The 19181-nt window shown below is 41.3% G+C and overlaps 1 long non-coding RNA gene across 1 annotated transcript; it reads right to left on the minus strand.

Moving 5' to 3' along the window:
- Positions 1 to 5429: 5429 nt before the first annotated feature.
- On the minus strand, positions 5430 to 17709 carry LOC143819029 (uncharacterized). The gene is made up of 3 exons (XR_013224732.1): positions 16950 to 17709; positions 8732 to 8789; positions 5430 to 7068 (listed from the first exon to the last, which is right to left on the minus strand). It is a non-coding gene; the product is annotated as an uncharacterized LOC143819029 (long non-coding RNA).
- Positions 17710 to 19181: the final 1472 nt, after the last annotated feature.

Genomic DNA, 19181 nt, shown 5'->3' on the forward strand with positions numbered 1-19181 from the left:
GGGAGAAGAAATACATTTAACATCTGTCTCCATATAATTTTATATTTATTCCAGATTTCTAAAATAGATTTGGACAAGCTTTGACTCATTGTAAAGAGTTTTTCACAGTAATTAGACTAATTCACATGATTTATTAGAGATCTACTGTGACTAGTTCATAAAACTTGCACAGAGGAGCGACAATTAAAACAGAAGCCTCCAAGATATCCTTCTGGGCAGAGTTCACAGCATTCTTCAGTTTGAATCACCAGTGTGGTTTGCAAGCAAGACAGAATTTGAGATATTTTGCAAGTGAAATATGTATGTTCTCATGTTTGAGAAGTTAGCTTTTCCAAGTTTTAGCACATTTTTAAAACATTAATAACCACTTACCATTTAATATATATCATAAGATTTTCTTCTAAAATATGCTTTATTATGTGTACCAAATGTTGCGCTAAAATTGTTAAAGAAAACCAAGAATGAATTTGTTAAGAAAAATTGACAAGAACACTGTATTCATTCTATCAAGGATGAATATAAAATATGCACCTAATTTTCAGCCATGCAATGAATGAAGCATATTCAGAACACAGATTAAGGATGATTAATAGTCTTGTTTCTTCTCCCCAAAGTTTGACAAAACCAAGAACTGAGTGACACTGCAACCAAACTGTGATTTCAGTTAGCATTGGCTGGACTATGTCTTGTGTTACTTTATAAGAAAATTTATTTTGTCAGGAATGGTTCTCTGAACACATGAAATACCAAAATGTCTGACCTTAATCTTTAGGGGAAAAGATTATCATTGAGAAACTATAGTTTGTTTTGCTGTTTTTTAATGTATACCTGATAATTTATGAATTGGAATCAAGTTACTTATACAGATTAGGTAATACTTTAAATCCATCTTCAAAAAGAAAATAAGTCCGGTATTGCATGTGGCTAATTTCTTTGGCAATTTCCTTAAACATGTTTGGAATAAGGTTTTATTTATTTATTTGTTTGTTTATATTGCCCTTCCCTACGGCTCTGGGCGGTTTACATAAAACATTTTGGAACATTTACATAGAACACTATCAAAATCAATAAAACTGTATAACAATAACAACAACACACCAACTAGAACAACTAGAACAGCACTTCAACAATAACTTTGACACTCCCTCAACAGGTCCAATCTCTCAGTCCAGTGTGGCCAAGGGCAGCAATAAAATATAAGATGAGCCCCACCATGGCCTGCTGATGTCCCTGGGCTGAATTCGGCCCCCCGCTCAAATACTGCAGTCCTCAATCATGCTAAGGAAATAGTGATAATACTTCCAGAGACTTACACCCATGTAAAGTATATATAGCCTTGCTCAGGGATGCCTACACAGTACTAGATTCCATCTGAAATACTCTGAAACCATATAGGATTGCCAACTTTGCTACAGAAATCAGTTCCCCTGGAGAAAGTAGCTACTTTGTGGGATTGACTCTGTGCCATAATACCCTGCTGAGACCACCCCCCCCCCTCAAATCTCTAGGAATTTTACAACACAAAGCTGGAAATCCTAAGCCTTCGGCATGCTCGGGGACAATAGTGACACCCCATTCTTTCTGAAATAGATGCCACAAGCATAATGTGGCCCCGGGGCACTGTGGATTATACCATTTTTATATTGCCTTTCCATAAACTGAACTATTTTATTTAAAACTGTACCCTTTATCAAGCCAACAATTTCTTAAACATCATCCAAAAAGAAACAGAATCATGGCCATTTTACAATTTTGTTTTATGTATACAAATAAGTCAATAGAACAAGTCTGATTTCACAGTTCTTTATGGGAGAAGGGTTCCAGACCATAAACACTTATGAAGGTGCCCCAATGGTAACACTGATTAAACAATAACACAATATTGTTCAGCATTATGGAATTTAAACCATCACCTGGTGCGTACATTCTAAGTGCACATCTAGGAAGGATTAAGGATCAGTTATCATTTCAGCCCAGTGAAAGAAGATCTATATTTCTCTTTTAGACACGTAATGCTCAAGGGAACTATGCTTGCCAGCCCTCTGAAAAAATAATCTTTCAGAATTCTTTGCAAACCCACTGTGTTATGATTTCATCTCATGAAATACAACACCTTTACATTAAACTCCATAAAACTAAATCCTATTGGATCTCCTCCAGGTTCAGAGAATAAACAGCTATATTGGTGATGCCTTGAACAGTAAAAGCTGGCCCAGTGTCATATGGCAGGCTCCCATTAAGAGAGGGAGGTCTGCTCTGCTTGCAAGTAATTCACTATGCTCTGACAAAATCTATATTAGATAGGTAATGAACTTCTCACATAATAGATCTAACCAATGCCTCAAGAAGGAGGAACACCATCTTCAAGTATGTTTTGTTACTCTTGACACAACAAACACTCCAACCATTGCCACATGTACAGGCCTGTATACTTTCTTGAACAGCAGGATTAAGTTTAGTTGTTCCATGATATCCAATGAATAGCCATTGGGAAATGTGTAAAGGTTTTCCAGAGCAGAAGAACAAAACCACTGGAAGTTCTATTCAGAGTATAAACAAGTAACTAATTATTGTAAGGAGAGTGTTAGAAAGCTAAAGCTCAATATGACCTTAGACTAGCAAGAAGTCCTAAAAATAGCAAAAATGGGTTCTTTAGTTATATTTCAAGTAAAAAAATGTGTAGAGACTCTGAAGGACCACTGTGAGGACAAGAAATTGAAATTATAACAGAAGATGAAGAGAGGGCTGAACTGCTTAACTCCTATTTCTCCTCAGTCTTCTCTTGTGAAGGAAATAGTGTTCAATGTGGCAAAAATGTATCACAACAGGGGGGATGGGAATGGTGGCCTAGGATCACTGCGGGGGCAGTCCATAAACACCTAGTTTTGAAAAATGAAACAAAGTCTTCTGGGCCAGATGAACAGCATCCAAGAGTACTAAAAGAACTTGCAGATGTAATCTCTGAACCTCTGTTCATTATTTTTGACACTTCTTGGAGAACAGGTGAGGTGCCAGATGATTGGAGGTGGGCAAATGTTGTTCTCATCTTCAAAAAAGGGAAAAAGGCGGATCTGAGTAACTACCAACCCAACAGCTTGACATCTGTAGCTGGCAAAATGTTGGAATAAATAATCAAATAGTCGGTCCTTGAGCAGCTGGAACTGAGAGCTGTGATTTCTATGACTCAGCATAGGTTTCGCAAGAACAAGTCATGTTAGACCAACCTTATCTCTTTTTTAGAAAAAGTAATTACCTTGCTGGATCAGGGGAATGCTGTAGACCACTAGTCCCCAACCTGCGGGCCGCGGCCCGGCGCCGGGCTGCGAAGACCTTGGCGCCGCGGCGGCTCTGTCTTCCCACCCCCCCCAAAGCGAGATGCTCGCCAGGCTGCGAGCAAATCAGCCGCCAAAGCAGCCAATTAGCTCGCGGCCCGGCAAGCTTCTCACTTCGGGAGGGGAGGGAAGAGAAGCTTGCCGAGCCGCAAGCTAATCGGCCGCTTTAGCAGCCGATTTGCTCGCGGCTCGGAGGGGCCGGGAGGGGAAGCCGCGGCCGCCGGCATGGCGGCGGCGCAAACATGCATACACGGACTGCCGCGCACACACGTTTGCGCTGGGGCTGCCGCATGTGTGCGGGCCCCTGGGCCGCCCTCTCCACCCACAACTCCACAGCGGTCCGCGGCAAGCGGAAGCTTGCGGACCGCTGCTGTAGACATAATTTACCTGGATTTTAGTAAAGCTTTTGATAAGGTTCCACATGATATTCTTGTTAACAAGTTGCTAAAGTGTGGTATGGATCCTAATTCTGTCAGGTGGATTGATAACTGGTTGACAAATTGTATCCAAAGGGTTAATGGTTCAGCATCCTATTGGAAAAGAGTGACAAGTCGAGTGTCCCAGGGATCTGTCCTGGGGCCTGTGTTGTTCATCATATTTATAAATGATGAACATGTGGGATTAAAGGTAAAGCATTGGGTCATGTCTGACCTTTGGGGTGACGCCCTCTAGCGTTTTCATGGCAGACTCAATACGGGGTGGTTTACCAGTGCCTTCCCCAGTCATTACCGTTTACCCCCAGCAAGCTGGGTACTCATTTTACCAACCTCGGAAGGATGGAAGGGTGAGTCAACCTTGAGCTGGCTGCTGGGATTGAACTCCCAGCCTCATGGGCAAAGCTTTCAGATGGCTGCCTTACCACTCTGCGCCACAAGAGGCTCTAATGTGGAATTAGAGGGGGTATTTATTAAATTTGCAGACGATACTAAACTGGGAGGGCTAGCAAACACAACTGAAGACAGAATCAGAATACAGTATGATCTTGATAGGCTTGAGAACTGGTCTAAAATAAATAAAATGAAATTCAATAAGGACATATGTAAAGTTCTGCATTTAAGTAGGAAAAACCATCTATACCAATGTAGGATGGGGGAGATTTGTCTTGGCAGTATTATGTGTGAAAAGGATCTAGAAGTCTTAGTAGACCATACATTGAATATGAGTCAGCAGTGTGACTCGGTGGCTAAAAATGCAAATGGGATTTGGGGCTGTATCAAATGGAGTATCGTGTTCAGATCACGGGAGGTGATGGTACCGCTTTACTCTGCTCTGGTTCGGCCTCACTTGGAGTACTGTGTTCAATTTTGGGCATCCCAGTTGAAGAGGGATGTAGACAAACTGGAGCATGTCCAGAGGAGGGCAACAAAGATGATGAGCGGTTTAGTGCTGTGGAATCTGAACAGATAAAGAGTGCTTTCAGTTATTCCAAGTGAGCAAATTAGCATGTGTCCTTCATGCGCACGCAGTACAGTGAAAAGAGAAATTAAATCCTATTAAAATATAATTTTGATAATTCCGAATTAATGCATAGAATAGCTCTGGCTTTTTTTTGAAGTTACAAGCAGAAACTTCCATTTCTGAATCTGCTCATGAACCTAAGCCAGCCCTCACATTAGTATGCACTATTGTTTTTTTTTAAATCAGCTTCATAATTTTCTTCAGCTTAGCTATCTAATTTCTCTGTCTAGTTTCCCTCTCTGTACAGGGTCTGGGAGCAATAGGTAGCAGCTAAAATAAAAGAAAGTATTTTGAAGAACTATAAGATGCAGACTGTGTGAATAACAGTAAGCTGTTTAGGAAGCTGGTCAGCTAAACAATTTACCTGGCCTAAGGAGGGTCATCAACTTCCAGGTAGGCCTGGATATCTTTCAGAACTACAATTAACCATTAGACTACAGAGATCAGTTTTCCAAGGGAAAATGGTTGCTTTGGAGAGTAAACACTATGGCATTACATCCCATTGAGACATCGCCCCTCCCTAAATCCATGCCATGTCTGACAACAAACCCCTTCGCAAAGAAATACAGAATATTTGAGGGGGGGGCAGATTCACAGTTAACATGGGCTCCACCATTGTTCTACGCAAATAGACAACATATACCAGAACATACATTGTCTCTTCCCTGAAACGTAATTTATTTTTAGAAATTAAACCATTTCTTGAAAACTCATCCAGCCATTTCTTGAAAATGCTTGATGTCAGAAGTATTTAAATATTAAATAGTTACATTTGATATCCCCATCCAGCAGTCTCTTAAGGATGATGAAGAAGAAGAGTTGGTTCTTATATGCCACTTTTCTCTACCTGAAGGAGTACTGGGATGCACTGGCGGTGGCAGTGCTTCAGGGAAAATCCCCAATAATGCTCGCCACCGCCACCGCTGCCAGCACAGGTGCGTCCCAGCCCAGGGCTACGGATGACCCGTGTTAAGCAAACGCAGGAACCTCCGCAGCTTCCTGAGTACGCCATCCTAGTCTCCAGCAAGAAAAAAATAACTGTGTTCCATCTTGCTTATGAAAGTATTTCAAATATCCTATTATTCCTATCATGATTGTTGCCTTCCTTTGCAGAACCTAGATACATAAATGCCTGTTGCCCTGAAAAGTCATCAGAATAGTCTAAAATACAATTCTCAAAAACATTCCTGAGGTAATCTGGAGAGCAACAACCTACAGTGAAAATCAATTACATTGGCTTACTGAATACACCTGAAATTATATTTGCGCACAAGCGCCACCAAGAGGTCATTTGCTTATTGTTCATATCATTCTGTTCCATCTTTAAAAATAATGTTGAGATTGAATAATGTTATAAGAGATATCACACATGAGTTAATATCAACATATCATATTATCCTTATCATAACACAACGTAACAGATAATCCTCATCATCACACATTGGAGAATCCCATCATGTCGTTATTTATCAGCAATAGATCATTGCATTAGTCACAGTATTTGCGTTAAGCAAAGATTTGGGTGGATTTCTCTGTTTTCTTATCAGGCTGACAACTATTAGTTTCCCTAGTTGTGGACATCAATTATGGAGATATATGTTTTCATGGCTTTCTCAGCTGGTGACAGGTACAGATCAAGAATACATTAAAAATGAAGAGTGCATGAAGGCAGTTTGTCATTGCACATTAGCTGATACATGGTGTAGTGCAGGAATGGCCAAACTGTGGCTCTCCAGATGGTGTTATAATTACCATGAGTCCCTGCCTGTAGTGGTAGTCCTTGAATATCTGGAAAACCACATTTTGGTCCCCCTCCCTCCCAGTGGAGTGGTTTGAGTACTATGCTGAGGCAACTGCATTGGTTGTAAATTAGCTTCCAGATCAGGTTCAAGGTGTTGGTTCTTCAAGTCCATCCGCTGCCTGGGCCCTGCATATCTGCAGGGACCGCTTGTCTCCTTATGCCTCCCACGGGGCTCTTCACTCTGTAGGTATGTATCTACTGGTTATCCCTGGCCCCCAGGAGGCACGCCTGGCCTCAAACAGGGCCCGGTGGAATGAGTTCCCAGAAGAGCTGATGGCCCTGATGGAGCTGTCAACAGTCTGCAGGGCCTGTAAGATGGAGCTCTTCTGCCAGGCATTTGGTTGAGGCCAGGCCAGGAAGATTAGGTCCCTCCCTGTAGAGGCCCTGTAGAGGTATTGGTCTTGGTCAGCTGGGCACGGGCACCTCTCCCGAGATGATGGTGGACTACTGGGGATTGGTGTGGTCTGGTGTCATCGGCTGTGGACAGGAAGGGTAGAGAGGAACAGATTAGTTGGTCTGACATAAGGATTGTTGGTGGTTATTGTTTTATGGAGTTTTTAGCGCTTTTATTGTAAACCGCCACTAGCTAGCTGAGTCCGGGAGTGACGGTCAATAAATACAAACATAAATAAATAAATAATAAATACAGGCTATAAGTATATAAGTAAGTAAATTTCAGGACCAGTTAGCTGAGACCTTTTGGTGGGGTAAAAGTCTAAAGATAAATCATTTGTTTGTGTCTTAGAAATCTTGTGCCTCATGGTATACCATGAGACATCCATGAATAGCTGGAGATGCTCAATCAAAATTAAATAAAATTGATAGTTAAATGGAAGACAATAGCCTAAGATGATACACAGGGCACCAAAGGAAGAGTATATACAATGTATCAATTTACATTAGAGGCTCCTTATTTAAGAAAGGAATCTTTTGAAGGTAAGACAGCCTTCTTTGACCTGTTCTTGAGGCTGTAGTCAAAGGAATCGGTGATTCCACTGTAACCGGTACAAACCTCTTCCCAAGGCCAGGTGTGCCTTTGCATCCTTAAGGGCCAAACTAGATAATATGATTTTCAGTGGGCCAGGGCCAGCTTTCCTGAACATGACTTACTCTCCCAGCAGCCACACAGCACTTGCAAGCAACGTCATAAAAGAAGTCTGTGGAACTTTGGCTTGGGACTATGATGCCACCACGAAAAGAAAGGGACGGTTCAAAATTAATGTAACAGAAATGATGCAGCAGGAGGAGGCACTACAGCCCCCCCCCCCCGGTTGTTTTCCTAAAGTAGCCTCAGAAGGAATATTTACCTTCTTTGGAGCTGCATGCACCACAGTCCATTCTAGTGCAGCTCCCAAATTGGGCAAATACCCTTGCTTAGGAAGACATCTCCCCCTATGCAAGAGGCTCAAGCTGAGATAGACTTTTAAAATGATATTCCTCAAAATTATTGTGTGGCTGTGAGGAAAGGAACTCGGGCTTACTATATTGTTAGTTAGCCCTTAATGTCCATGAATTATTAGCATCACAAGCATATACATTTGATATTGAAATTTATTTTGCATTCAGAAATGCCCTTAAATAAACAGTTTCCCAAAGTCCCCCCTTTATCCCTTTTCTCTTAACCATCTATTCATTGAGGCTTGCTCCCAAACATTTTTCCTCCCCTTAGGATTGCATTGTTAGGCTGCATTCCTACAAATATTTTAGAGTAAGCATCAATGAAGAAAATTGAAATTACTTCCAGGGAGATCTGCTCCCCTTATCACTTATTCCACCATACCCAGAATTAATCTGGGGTGACAACACCAAGGAGTTCAGATCAGTGGACCTATCCTACTTTTGGGACCCAGCCATGGCACATTCCTTTTGAAAGTCAGAAATCTGCTTTCTTAAAAATAAAAGGTTTTGTTGATTAAAAGGCATCTGTCATCTCCCAAAGGAAAAGGTCTTTTTCACCCCCACCCTCCCAGTTTCAGCTTCCTCCCTGCCTACATCTCTGAATTTAATCTGAACTTTACCTAGCATGATGTTTAATCCACAGAAGACTAGTAAACTGATTTGTTTTATTTGGATTTCTTTACTGCCATGCTAGCAACCCTAAAGACATGGTCTTCTCTCATACATGCACATGCACAAGTACCTGTCCTTTTCTTTTTTCCCACACTGGTACAACAACAAAATGCTTCTTTTGAAGACATCTGTGAAATGAAGCACATGGAACAACTTTAAGGAACAGAACAACAGAGCCACACAAATATGAACAATTAGTCTATTTGCCATGTCTTTATAAGATTTTATATGAATAGACTTATCTTTAGCATATATGTAAAGAATTCAGTTCTTAGGTTGTATTACTTTAATTTTCTGAAAGACACCATGTGGGATCTCTGAACAAAAGCAGCATGCTGGAATACATCCATTGTGTAATACAATTATTTGAAGGAGTGCAGGACAAGCTTTTGCCCTTGGTTGTGGTTTACACTGATTTCTCCAAGGCTTTTGCATCTGTGTGTATTCTATATATATATCTTGCTGTCTGCAATTCTGAAATTTTTGACACAATCCCTAAAGTGTTATCAAGCCATACTTGAAAGCTGTTTGTGGAACCTACAACACACATACACAATGAAGTTTGGATTAGTTTTAATGCATAAGTCTTTACGCAATCTCGTGCTGACTCCCTCTTCAAGGCTACCAGGAGTCTGATCACAGTTCTTACAATAATACACTAAAGTTTGGATGCTATAGAAATGTCATAGAGGCACATTTGTGAGAGGGATTCTGAACATATTATTCTCCTCAAAGCAGCTCCCAGAAAAGTTGCTTCTGAGGACTGGCAGATTCTCAGGAACCATGTAGACCTGTTATGGAAATCCGGGATGGCGGCAGCATGGCAGCCCTGATTATGCACCCTGCTGCTGCTATCCCAGCCCTGGCCTGGCGCAGCATCCCAGAAGATCCACAAATCTTCTGCATTCCCTGGGATGGTGCAGGTGCCAGCGGGGGCTGGGTCAGGCCAGCCCCGTGCATAAGCGGAAGAGCCGGGACTTTTGGCCCAGCCCTTCCCTCAGCCTGTGGTGTCTCTGGAGGGACACTGCATGCCCCTCGGCACGCAGAGCCAACCAGGGAGTCCCCACCACCCCCACTTGGTGGGAGAGCAACATGTCACTCCCCGCCATTGTGTGGTGAGGGCCCCACTCCCTTCCACTCCCCTCCTCACTATTGCTGCCTCCAGGCAGCAAGTTGGGCTCTCCAGTCCCAGCGTTGTGCGTGTGCGCGCACCCGTACTACACCGGGGCAGCCCACATACTCCGGGGGATTCCTCCCCTCGTGGGTACACGGGAAGTGGCAGGGCATCCTGCCATGCATAAAGGGTCATAGGGAGCTGCAGCCAAAAGGGGAGGAAGAATGTGGTGATGGTGGGGTGTTCTCTTGATTTCCCCTTCTTGCCTCATTACACATTGTTCCTAAGGGTCCCCCTGACCCAGAAGAGTGACTACAATGAGAAATGGAAGGCAACCAAAATTGGGTTATCAAGTATGCCTTTTTTAGATAGCCCAACTTTGTGAACTTATTCGATTGATTACTGAACCAAGATTATGTTTTAAGATTATGACATTTTTTCAATGATACTTTGATGTCTTACACATTTTTTTACCATTTTTGAAAGTGGACTATGATTTCTCTGTGACTGGTGCTTTTCTGTGAGTTAAGAACTGAATTTAATATGCTGAACATATGAAATACTACACCAAAATATAAAGCAAAATGTAGACATTTCAGCTTGTCTACAGGTTGTGAGTGAAAAAATAGTATTTTGCAAATTGATTTAATAGCCTTTATATGCAAGCCATACAGTTTTGATTGGCATCCTACACTTATATATTTTAAAAGGTCGATAAAGCAGGCATTCCACAGATTAAGACCCACAAAGTTTAATGAAGAGAGATTTTGCATATGTATGATTTGCTGCCTACTGCACAGTGAATGAGTGATTGGCTGCAATCAAACCTTTCCTGTTTCAAACAATGAAAGCTTATGTTTCTTGATATCCAGAAATCTATTTAAACTTTCTGGTTCCTGCAGAAAATTTAAACAAACAGACCTGATTTTCTTTCATCCTCATTATTTCAGCTCAAAGCCTTTGATATGAAAGTTAACTGTGATATTTAAATGAATGCTTTTCTTTTCTTGTCCAAATGTTTGTAAGACCTATTCTCTAACCCTGATCCACTTGTTACATGAAAGACCCTATCACAAAGTAACAAATTAAAAAGTGTGGAACTAAACCACAATTATTTGAGCAGTAATCGGTGTGTATGTTCATGCTCACCATATAAGTTTCTATACAGCATTAACTAGCCAAAGCCCATGACTGTTTTTAGGAAACTGTAAAACCTTCAGGAAATGCCTTTCATTTTATTCATGTGCAATACCTTTAATTTGATTAAAGTAGTAAAATATCCTCAGCTAGCTTTCCCATAAGTAAAGAGTGGGCGATTACTTTGCCTAAGCTGATTGGAGAGGGACAGAAGGAGGAGGGAGTAATGTAAAGACAAGACCATGGATAAAGAACCATGGGTTTAACAAAATAATCACTGAACAGAAAGTACCATTTTGAAATAGTAATAATTATGAAAAGGGAATACCTATTGCATAAGTATACCTAATTTGCATGCTTTAATCTGCTGTACAGTTTTTGGAAGTGTTGCAGTATTGGGACTTTGTGAGCACTTTTTACAGATCTGAACAGAAAAGGTACAGGAACTCATGGAGAAGTAGGAGAGGATGAGGTATGGGAAAACATCTGAGTAATGCATGTATACGTAAAGCAACCTTAAGGAATATCTGAACTATACAAATGGATATCCACCAGATTTACTGTCAAGAGATTCTTCAAAGAACTGTGGAATCATTCTTTGGGTAGAGTTAAGTCAGGTTGACATTGAAATTTGTAACATGTTTTATTTATTAAAACATTATTTCCAGGTTTTCCTGTTGGGCTCAAAGCTGTTTATAACCAGTTCTATAAAAACACAATAAAACACTACATAATAAAAACACAAAGTTAATCTGTCCTCTCAATGCCAACAAACAGAATTCAAATCCTATTAAGAGCCTTGGGCAAATGCTGATGCCTTGCATCTCTTCCTATACCTGAAGGGAAAATGCTTTCTTCACCTCCTCTAGTATTCCTGAGGGTAGGTGCAATGGCCTAAAAGGTGCATAACTGGCGCACAAAGTCATATAGAAAGATAAGACTCCTTCAGGTACATGGGTCCCACATCAATACTACCTTAAATTCAGAAACAGTTAGAGGCAACATAACTATGCTAGAACAAGTAACATTTGAACCTACCAGCAAGCATCAAATAACAGGTGGCTTGCGGTGCCTTATACCAACTGAGGTTTTAGAACTTTCTTCAAGAGCAATCCTATATAAGGCAGTAGCTAAGCCATGAGGTTGCAGAAGCATCTATCACCATGACCAGATTGGCTACATCAAATTTATTTATTTTATTTTATTTCTATACTGTCAACCCATGAGGCTAAAAATATCAAATAAAAATAAATAGTCTAACAGAAAAAGAGTTGAAGGGATAGATGTAATTGGAAGAGGCAATGGTGGCCACAACAACAGACTTGATTGTAGAAAGATTCTTAACTCTTCACCAGAACTACAAAAGATAATTTCACCCATGCAGGTTAAGCAGAAGCTTTGACTCAAGAATATTCGCATTCCTGACCAGCATCATCTCCATCTAATCTGGACTCAGTTTCACTTTGCTCTGCTTAACCACTTGACCACAGTGTCAAGACATCGGTTCAGAATAGGGCTATCAGCCAAGGGCTGACAACCAAGGTAAGTCCAGAGGCAAGGACATGGGGGCACTGTTCGACAACAGTGCTGCATCACTTCCCATCCCCCTGGCATCTGTGCGAGACAGATCTTATAAGCAAACATGCTTACAAAAACATCCATCCATCTATATTTATATACTGCCCTCCCTTGCAGTCCTCCCTTGCAGGCTGACTGCTAAGGGTTGAATTATCATAAGTGATAGCATCAGAATTACATTTTATCTTGTCATGAATCACCTTAAACAACTGAGCTGACTGAGATGAAGCTGATTCAGCAGTAACAGAGACCAAAAGTCTTCTTTGCCATCATCACTGTCAAGTCATACAATTGAAAATGGGCTCTATGGTGTATTCTGTCTGACTGAACCTGCGTCTTCCACCAATGTCATTCAAGACCAGGCTTTCTCAACCAGGGTTTCATGAAACCCTGGGGTTTCTGGATGGCCCTGAAAGGGTTTCCCAAATGACTGAGAGTTACTTAATCTTTTACATGTATTAAACATCTATCATGTGATATGACCATATGTGGTCATGTTGACCCAACCCTCCCCAAATGGCCAATGATGGTCCTGGAGGGGGTGGGAATGGGAGGGGCCCCAGGTGGGCATGTATAATAGCTATGCTTCCCAACCATATTCTGCATGATCATGACACCTCTGGGGCTTCTCAAAGCCTGAAGAATGTTTCAGGAGTTTCTCCATAGTCAAAAAGTTGAGAAAGGCTGTCTAGACATTTCTCAAATCTCCTAATTCCCACAAATTCCTATTAAACCAGGGAACTGGGAACAACAATAACTTTGAAACTCCCTTGGTAGGTTTGACCACTCAGTCTGGGGGGGGGGACCTGTAGATGTTATGGGTCAGTTGGCCTCAAGCAAATGCCTGATGGAAGAGCTCTTTTTTGCAGGCCTTGCAGAATTGTGGAAGTTCCAGCAGGGCCCTGATCTCTTCGGGGAGCTCATTTCACCAGGTGGGGGCCAGGACTGAGAAGGCCCTGGCCCTTGTTGAGGTCCGATGTACCTCTTTGGGGCCAGGGATCCGCAACCAGTTGGAAGTGGCGGAGTGTAGAGCTCTTCTGGGGATATAGACAGGGAGGAGGTCTCTCAGATACACTGGGCCCAGACCACGTATGGCCTTAAAGGTGATTACTAAAACTTTGGTAATCTGGAATTCAACAGGGAGCAGCCACTATTGATTATAGATCATAGATCATAGATTATAGAGCTAAGTGAGTGACAAATGTTTTCAGATATGGGACGCTAGCAGCCATTAATACTACTACTGAATATTAATATTGCTACTGAAATACTTGACATTAGCAGCCATTAGTACTTTGGGTTGTTCCTGAAATACAGTGGTCCACAACCTTTTTCAGGCTGCGGACCAGCGGCAGCAGGGAGGGCGATTGCCCGGCAGCGCATGCGTGCATGTGCCATACACAGCAGAAGTGCAGCTCATGCGCATTTTCAGCCATGCATGGTGCATGTGTGCATGTGCAGCCCAGTCGCGCATGCGCATTGCGCGTGCGCGGCCCTGCTTCCCTCTTCCCCCCTCCCACAGTAAGAAGCTTGCCGGGCTGCAAGCTTGTGTCCTGGGAAGTTTCTTACTGAGGGGAGGTGGGGAGAGGGAGCCGCGGCCCGGTGCCACTGCTGAAATACACTCAGGTTCTACTCCCTCCTCTCTCAATAGTTTAAGAGATTTGAAAATTATACTGTGTTAAGAAATATGGTATCTTACCATCCTATGTTGCTCTAAGGATCTAGAATTGAATTATGGCTGTTTAAGGGTTTAAAGTAGTTTAACTGCATATGTCACCTTTATGAATTTACTGCAGTTTTAAGAGATTATGGACTCATAAACTAATAATAGGGTAGCTTTAAAAGCTATTATGTTGTAAGAATTTCTTCTGTTCTCTGCCTGTTTTGGAATTCACCTAGTAAATTCAATTCAAAACCAATTCAATGTTATAAAGGGCAAAAGTTGACAAAATCTACAGGGCAGCTTAATGTATTAACATTAAAATCCTGCCCACTCATTTAAACACTGCTTATGTTCAAAAGTACTTAAGAATTAGATGTAAGTGGTAAGTATTATCTGAACACCGGTGGAAGGAAGGAAGGAAGGAAGGAAGGAAGGAAGGAAGGAAGGAAGGAAGGAAGGAAGGAAGGAAGGAAGGAAGGAAGGAAGAAAGAAAGAAAGAAAGAAAGAAAGAAAGAAAGAAAGAAAGAAAGAAAGAAAGAAAGAAAGAAAGAAAGAAAGAAAGAAAGAAAGAAAGAAAGAAAGAAAGAAAGAAAGAAAGAAAGAAAGAAAGAAAGAAAGAAATTTCTTATCTTATTTCTTATCTTATTCAAGAAGTCAAAACAGAAAGCTTGTGTTCTTTTTTATTATGCATGTATTTGTTCAATACATTCCAAAGTTTTCCCTTGGAAAATTCAAATTCGATGGGCTGGTTCTACCACCACTGGCCTTTTGTATTGACTTTACACTCTTATCTGATGGCCATAAATTTTCACTAGAGTGGAACACCAACTAAGTCGGTGACCCCTACTGCCCAAACCTGCTAGACAATGGAGAGGGGTCCTTGCAAACACTCCAGCAATTTCTAAGCCTCATTTGTGCACATTTTCATTCAACAGTTTGGACTGTGTGCAATTAGAAAGAGTCTCTGTTTAAAGGGACCTCATGGGGTCACAGCAGATCACTGGAGCAATAAATTACTGGTTCTTCAGAAGCAGAGAGAGAACATAGAAGTTATGGGAGGGGGAAGGGGTGAGGTGAAAGGGTAAATGCTATTGAACCAAATATCTGAATCAGATTCTTGGGTGAACAAACCACCATCCTTATTTAATAGCCCTTTGGACAGTGCCAACTGTAACTTGAATTACAAAGTAGGTTTATTTAAATTTTGAGCAGTGAAATGCTTGCCATTTGCTATCCTTATTAAAAACAACAGAAAATACTGTTTCAAAAAAAATCCAAACAGCAGTAAGTAATAATTTAATCCATGTGAATTCAAAGCATGCACCTATCCTTATCACATATGACAGCGGAGGGGGGGGGAACTCATAGGATCAATGTTGACGAGCCCTTCCTAATATTACAAATGCCTTATCTTTGTATACCACATTAATTAATTTGGAATAACTACCAATCAAATCAGTAGTTCACATTAAATATTTTGTTCTGCATGCAAACATCCCAGTTACCCTCAAGAAGTTGTTTACATGAATAATGTAAAAAGTAAACCAGGCCATCATGGATCACACACAGTGCAATTCATGGCTTCTCATCTTCCCACCAGGATGGCTGAAATTTCTGCCAGAACAGCAGCAAAAATATTTATCACATATCTGATTGGAGCATGAGCAGTACTTGCAGCTGGACAGTTTGTTTTGTTGACCATAACTCAAGCAAGATTTTATTGCATTATAAACAAAGACAATGTGGTCAAATTAAGTCTAAAATATACCAGCTATATCTTTCACCACCTGGTTCACACATCATCCATATTGGAATATGCTCAAGGACAGAGCTGTTATTGTGCTTTCCCTTCTTTTTTAACACCTTGGAAAACATATGTGATCTGTGTGGCACAGTTGCTATTCACACAAAGTCAGTGTCCTACCACACAGATAAATGTGCAAAATATGGAAATAGGTAGAGCAGGCAGCTATGGTCACTGGAGCTAACATTACCATGCTGGAACTCAACAGCACTAGCATCTACCCCACAATTAAAACAAAAACACCTTATCTGAAGTGTGACTGTGTGGGAGCAGTGAACATTAGTACATGTTTGTTTTGAGGATTTGATGATTTGAAAAAATCTATGTTGGAAAAGTCTGAAAATTTGAAATTTACAAACGCTTGTCCCCCATTTTCTATCATGTAAGTCAAAGGATTAAAGGTGACACATTTTCATTGTACTAAAAAGAAAACCAATCAGGCAGCCTGTCACAATACAGTCTTCCATGTGTTCTGCGGGGCTTATTCCCAAGGAAGTGTCCATAATCCTCTTGCAGGTTGATCCTGCATGTGTGCATTCAGTGATGTATTTATTTAATTTCTGTACTGCCCCTCCCCGCAAGCAGGCTCAAGGCAGTTTATAATAATAAAATATCATAATAAAGCACAGTTTTGAACCAATTGAAAAGCTTTTAATATTAAAAGAACCCCAAACAGCCGGGAAGAGTCTCCCTCCCATATGACTAAAAATCTTCCACTAGTTACCCAGATGGAGATGTTGTAAAATGCCAGGGATGGGGAAACTCGTCCAATTTCAGTCTATCATGGTCTTGAAGTGTGATTTTGCAGGCCCTGCGAAACTTGCAGGCCCAGCTCCATCAATGAAACTGGGGGTATATCTAGCAGCCACCCACCAAAAGATAGAGCTGGCTGTCTTTAACTGTCTTCTAGATGGCAATCTAGCCCATACCCCCAGCCAGCTGTACAAGAGGGCACATGCATATGTTGAGCAAAGTTGAGGGGAAAATCTTACCCTGTAACATATTTGTTCTCACATTTGTTGGTTCAAATGAAATCTGCAAATAAGTTTTCAAGCACTATGGAATACTTCAGTCTGTTCAGTCTAAAAGGGGAGAAGGAGGAGAGAAAAAATGTTTCCAGGCATGCTAGAAAGGTCCCAAGTATAAAGATGTATTAAATCCACTTTTCTGTTTCTTCCTCCTCTCCAGTTTGTTTTTGGAAGGTTTTTTTTAACCAAACATCAAGTCTGATGAAAAATTATGGGAACTCAAAATTTTGCTCACCTTTATGAGGGCTTTGGGGAGGGGGGCTGATCTTAATAAAAGGTATTATACTGTGGACCACCAAGTCTAACTATAATCTGTGTTTTTTATAAGCCCCAGTAAGTTCAGTGAAGTTTTTCCCCAGGTAGGTTTGCACCATATACAAAATTTCATGACACTTGTGAAAAATCTCTACAAGGCTGCTTGTTCTTAAGTCTACAGCATCCATTTAGAGTAATAGAAATCTGAAAGATACAAATAGCATGTTTTTCTTGGTGGCTACATGAGAATGTGCCTTTGACCAAGTTATCTCAGATCACAATAGACCAAGACTTGCCAGGAACAGAGATTCTAGAAAAGAAAAAAAGACGAATTATTGTTAGTGCAAGGTGATATCCATAAATTATAGTGTTCTCTCTTATCCTTTTAAAAAGGGGTCCATGGTATGAAAATTGGGTTTACAAACCAAGTTAATGTGGACAAATTTGCATGAAGGTCACAAGTTTTAAATATAACCAGCCTATCTTATTTAACTGCAATATTAATGGCTAATGAGGACAGTTATTAGAGAGAATGATGCCGAACTGTGATTCACAGGGAATTAAAGCCAGCCCCTAGTGGAAAGCATACTCCAGTGAAAGGAACCTGCATTTTTGCCCTCTGTAAGAAATCATTTGGATAAAGGCTGTGCCTTGTCACAAAGGGGTTAAGTGCATCCAAAGCCCCCTGGGCCAACCAAAGAAAGACTCTTGGGGCTGAAGTGGCGTCTAGCATGTTAAGTACATGGGAAAATGCAGCCAAGGGCCATAAATATCTCATTAGTTTCATTCCCAATTAAGCGTGAAACAGTGGCTGTTTATTGGAGTGAACGCGTGCAGCAGAAGGAGCCTGGGGCTGGGTCTCCCTTGGGCTACGGATGATGGAGAGCAGGAAGGAGTTTCCTGGAAAGGAAGCACTGGACAAAGCCAGCCTCCCTTAATTCACAATCCCTTTTTCCTTTAGCCTCCCTTCCCTCTGTATCAACCAGGCTCTCCTTCCCTTTTCTCTCTCTCAGAGGGAAGTCTAAGCCCACTGGTGCCTTAGCTTGCTCCGCTGATCTAATTTCCTTATTATCCTACACATTTCTCCTCTTTCAAATAGAGCAAATACCAGAAAGAAAAGGACAAGGTATCTGACTTGAGAGCTAGTGCAGTGTAGCAGTTACGAGTGGCTGCCTCTAATCTGGAAAAATGGGTTCGATTCCCCACTCCTCCACATGAAATCTGCTGGGCCAGTCACAGTTCTTTTAAAGCTCTCGCAGCCCCACCTACCTCAAAGGTTGGCTGTTGTGGAGAGAGGAAGGGAAGGCAATTGTAAGCCACTTTGAGATTCCTTTGGGTAGTGAAAAGTGTTATAAAAATCAAACTCTTCTTCTTGAAATGTATCCTTCACAGATGTAAGACGCCATGTAAGATCCAGAATAGTCTCATGGTTAGAGCAGAGTTTCCCAAGGTGGCACTCATGGAAGTCCTGGTGCCCATCAGTACCCATGAATATTTCAGAAAGCAGTTTGGGTAATTATATGGCAAGGCTTGTTATTGGCTGCCCTCACTCAAATGAAAGAGTTTTCCTCTGGAGGATAAGGAAAACTGGTAAGCACCTGGGTTTTCCTATGATTGCATTTCCCCTTTGGGCTTTCCTTCTTCCCAGGTTGTGTGAGAGTGGAGGTATTCTGTTTCATTAAGCTTCCTATGGAAGTTATTTGTGGGGGGCACGAACAATCCCCTCTCAAAATTCCAAATGTTTCTACTGGCTCCTGGGGGCCATTGGGTTAGTGTCAAACTAGGCTCTATGAGACTCACAGAAGTTTGTGGGTGACTTTGGGCCAACCTAACTCAACCTAACTTACCTCACAGAGATATTTTGTGATAATAAAATGGAAGAAGGAAGAATGATGCAAGAACTTGAGGTCTTGCATGTTTTGACAGTTCTAAATTTGCTGT

Source organism: Paroedura picta, chromosome 10 (genome assembly GCF_049243985.1).
Source record: "Paroedura picta isolate Pp20150507F chromosome 10, Ppicta_v3.0, whole genome shotgun sequence".
Taxonomy (NCBI): domain Eukaryota; kingdom Metazoa; phylum Chordata; class Lepidosauria; order Squamata; family Gekkonidae; genus Paroedura; species Paroedura picta.